This window comes from Cavia porcellus, unplaced genomic scaffold (genome assembly GCF_034190915.1).
Source record: "Cavia porcellus strain 051 isolate PalLab524CR breed Dunkin Hartley unplaced genomic scaffold, mCavPor4.1 scaffold_1, whole genome shotgun sequence".
Lineage (NCBI taxonomy): Eukaryota > Metazoa > Chordata > Mammalia > Rodentia > Caviidae > Cavia > Cavia porcellus.
The window spans coordinates 88977500-88982249 of NW_026947484.1; the positions used below are offsets into that span (position 1 = coordinate 88977500).

The window sequence follows — 4750 nt, forward strand, 5'->3', positions numbered from 1 at the left end:
TAAGTGAGAGAATATTCTCTTCAAATTTCCTGTAACACTAAAACTGATACAAACATTGTATTAGTATCTTAAGAGACAAAGATAGAAGAAAAGGTCTCAGGGAATTGAATATTTTTTAAAAGATCTATTTGCACACGTACAAACAGTTTTATTTTAATTTTAGTATAGCCTGCCTCTAAGAAAGACGGCAAGCCTATAACAACTGGAAAAACGTTTATGAGTAATTTATAGGAAGAAACACAAGGTCCTTCATCATTAGGAAAAGGGAGTTCATATTGAATAGAAATTTGGACCTACGTCTTCCCTACAAAGAAAACAAGTACACATCTCCTTTCGTTGCTATAACATGGGACAGACTTTCTTTTGGCCAGAACAAAAAGGCAAAATATAGCACTTGTGTAAGAGAGAGACAAGTAACTTCAGACACTGGAGATAGAAAAAGAAACCAGATATTTTGCAGAGTAACATAGTTGAATAATAACAGCTGCTATCAAAATAGAGGTATCTATGGCCATGTACAATTCTAAGTGTTAGAAATAATAGCCCAATTAATCCTTTCAACAAATCTGAATGTTAGGGATGATTTCTATCCCCATTTTATAGATTAAGAAACTGAGCTATGAAAAAGAGAATTGACCAAAGTCACAGAGCTTACATTTAAATGAAAATAGTCTATGTTTATAATCTCATCGTACTGCTTGTCAGGAAAATATTTATCTCTAATTTAAACAAAATACAAAACTCAGTAGACATGCACAGAGAACAAAGACTAAGTACAGAAATTTAGAAGATGAACAGATCCTAAAAAAACAAAGAAGATCTGCATGAAAGGAACAAAGCTACCTTCTTGCTTTGTAGGAGACTTGTTTTGGGTCTTTGTTTGTTTGTTCATTTTTGTTTTAATCTCAATTCATGGATGATAAGACACAAGGCAGATGTGTAAGTAGTGTATTAAAAAAATACCAGGACTTCACAGAATTAGATTTACAGCACATATATAGGATTATGTTTTAAGGAAACACATTTTATTTCATCCATAACATGAGCTCTGTTTCTTTTAATAAATTCTTTTGGTTCATAAATAAAATGCTGAGTTATGGTTTCATTATTTCCAGTGATAGATGTTTAGACGTGGCACACCCTATGGCTATTGGCAGGAAAACTGGAGCAAATAGGAACAATTTCTGTGCCTCTGAATCTCTGTCTCTGTCTCTCTGTCTCTCTCTCTCTCTCTCTCTCTCTCTCTCTCTCTCTCTCTCTCTCTATCAGAAAGTAACTCCAAAGGATCTCTAGTCATAATAGCTCCAAACTAAATGCTTAATGCAAGCCTACATTCAGCATGGTTGGCTTTCAATCTGGATAGGTAAACAGTATCAAAGACTTGGAGGAGTGAGTAAATCGTTTTATTCATTGTAGTGATAGATATGATAATTAAGTTGTAAAGAACTCAGAGAAAACTATCAAAATCATAAACAATGATTAAACAGTGCTTGAAAAGGAGCAGAAAAAAAGAATCCGCTTTTCTAAACAGAACAGAAGGCTACAGAGAAAGTCTTCAAATGTGAGAGCAAACATACATAAACTGGTGACATTCAACTTCAGGATAAATTCCTGGCTCCACGTTTTATAAAGCAGTAACTTTGCATTGTAATTCTTTAAAGAAAAGAATACACAGGCCTGGGGTGATTTTAACAAAGTCTTTCTTTGAGACTTGGACTTGATTAGATGGCGTTACAGGGTCCTGCAAATGCTGACCACGATCAAACTAACTTGTGCACAGCCGCGGTAGACGCTGGCAGGCGCTGGGGCTGCAGCGCTGCTGCGCTCGGCGGGCCATTATCCCAGCCAGGACGCTGCCAAGAGCAGATGTTTTTTTCTGTTGTTGTCGGTGGCGTGGAGTCCTATACCCTATAAAAGAAAACTAGGCTTAATTTGAACTTTCATTTAGAAAAGAAAAAGTTGGTTCTTAAGGGGAAAGAATTCTAAGGACCTCCTTCAATTCTATGGAGCAAAAACACAGAACATGCCATATGAACCTCACTTGGGAAATTTAAATAAGGAGCTTTAGAAACATAACGTGATTTGGCAAGAGCACCGTTTGAATGCGGTTGTGAGGTCCCACTCGCAACATATGCTTTTACTAAGCGGCACTGTTCCTTTCTTTCACCGTCTGAGCTTTTAAAACGTAACTTTATATTTTCTACAATTAGCATGCTGAACTAAAACCAAAGTAGTTAACTCTGAATAAAACTATCCTGTTATGAAATTAGAGCTCATCCCGGAGAGAGGCGGAAGGAGCTTTAAAGGTGACCCCTTTCTCTGCTCCACTTCTTCTAAACGCACAGACCAGGCTGCTGGTGGGGAGAGCAGTCTGCTTACGATTATGAGCTGAACTTTGAACCATGTTCCTGCCAAGGAGTTTTGAATGCTAATATAAAAAGATGTATATAAAGTCAGATCAACTAAGGTATTTTAAGAGTCTACTGTAAAGAACCAAGCTCTTTTCCTTGCTTCATTGTTAGAGATAATATGCCTTTCTACCAAAAATGCTTTCAAGATGTAACCGTATTTTGAAATGAGTATCATAATACATCTTCTGCAAGCCTGGAATTTGAAAACAAAGACCTCATTTTAATCTGCGTTCCTTCTTACCTGATGAGCAGGGTGACACTGCCGCTGGAGGAGGTTTGGACATGTCCCTGGTCTCCTTGGCTTTTCTTTTTCTTCATTTTATAGGCCCTGACAACTTTTCTTTCTGGAGCTACATAAATTAAACAGGGTTAAGACTATCAGCTCTTGTACCAGCTCCAAAACAAGCCAGGACAAGAAAATATCCTCTGGTTGATCGACAGACTTCCAGGATTTCTGCTAAACCGGCTGAACGGTAGCCTCCCTGCCTTTCTCTCCACTGAAATAGTAACAGAGCTTGGAGCCCAGGCTGGCTTTCATTTTTCCCCCTTTTACGTAGCTAGAAGGATATTTTGAGTTATGTAAAAGGGGTAAATAAGCCAACTTCTCCGTTAGTTTCCACTGTACTTGGGAGACGCTGCTGGTCTTGCAGTCACCTCCCTGGAAAGTTAGACCTTAGAAAACTTGGCACGGGGAGTCCGGCAGTGGCTTTGCTGGAGGGTTGGAACATGGATGAATTGTCTTTCCCTGATGTGATCTGAGTCAGACAAACAATGTGTGATTTTCAAATAAGTACCCAAGAATGACAACCAAAGAAGACAATGGTGGGCCTCAAGTCACAAGTAGATGATGGCTTGATGTTACCACGACGAATGGAAGGTAAAATCAGCAATGATTCAATGCAATAGGGATTTGAATACCTCTAGGAAAAGGGAAAAGATTTACAAGACAGAAAGCTGACAATGTATTTTAGGGGAATTTGGATCTCAAATATGGCCTTGAGAAATATATATCCATGTGGATCTGAAGAAAACTTTAGATCAGTTTTCCTAAAAGAAGTTCTGCTTAAGATTTCCAGTCATGAGAGGATTTAAGGATCTAGCTGATTCATAGAGAACAATTAGTCACTTTAAAAAATTTTGCATTGTCAACAGCCCTTCAGGTTTCCAGAAGCACACACACACACTCTTACGAATTGTAAAGCCTATGAACCTTGTTCAGCAGTGTATAACATTGCATTAGGGGAAACCTGATCTCAAAAAGAATGCATCGCTATTTTTAATACACACAGAAACTTACAAATAAGGAATTTCTAGGATTATTTTGGGCTTTTTATCTACTTACTGCCTAAATAATATTGGTATCTAGGATCCAGTAGAGATTCCTTCCATTGGAAGCCAATGGGTCCCTGTTATTCCAGCCAGAATCAAAACAGTGCAATATTATTCCAATGTTATGGAATTTATCAAAACCACTGCATTACCAGACAGTTATGTATGCAATCATGTCTAATTGCCTAACTATAAGAACAATAGAAATTATTAGTTACATTTTAGTGGATTTGGACTATGGCTTGAATCATGTAATATGGCAATCCTGACATTACAATGTAAAAATAAACAAGCAGGGAAAAATTCCTATAGTTATGTACCTGCTTTTGTTCTTCTCATATCTGTGCACATTAAAAACAATATAAGAAACTATTTATAGCTGGGCGTGACAGCATTGACCTATAATCCCAGCACTTTGGGAGGCTGAGGCAAGAGGATTGTGAGTTCAAACTTAGCCTGGACAATTTAGTGACTTCATAAGTCTGTGCCTCAAATAAAAGAAGAAAAGGGAGCATGGCTGTGGTTCAGGCCCAGTTTAAAGGACCTGAGTTGAACCCCCACAAGAAAAAAAAAACAACAACAACAACAGGTTTTTCACTAATCTGAAATGGTTTAGGTTAGAGAAGATTTTAAACATTGTGGACTTAATGAACAAAATAATAGAGTTAAATGTATTAAACAATTTACATTCATTACAAACACATTATCAAAATGGCTCTGTGACATAAGTGGAAATGGTACCCTCCTTCACTTGCAAGAACAATAAAGCTTAGGAAAGTTCAAGTTAGACACAGAAAGCTAGTAAATGGCAGACTTATTTCTGAGTCAAAGCTATCTTTATGCATACTCAGACTTTAAACACAGTGACCTTGAAAGTGTGTATATGGTACTTTTATGCATTTGGAAGACAGGAGAAAGAGATGTTGAGAGACACTTTACTTTTTTCTGAGGAGTTAGAGAATCCTGGTCATACAAACTACTTTTAATATCCCTCAAGTAATCACCCACCA

At 37.4% G+C, this 4750-nt stretch overlaps 1 long non-coding RNA gene across 1 annotated transcript; it reads right to left on the bottom strand.

Moving 5' to 3' along the window:
* Positions 1-1381: 1381 nt before the first annotated feature.
* LOC106028140 (uncharacterized) lies at positions 1382-3142 on the bottom strand. The gene is made up of 2 exons (XR_001201753.3): positions 2653-3142; positions 1382-1908 (listed from the first exon to the last, which is right to left on the bottom strand). It is a non-coding gene; the product is annotated as an uncharacterized LOC106028140 (long non-coding RNA).
* Positions 3143-4750: the final 1608 nt, after the last annotated feature.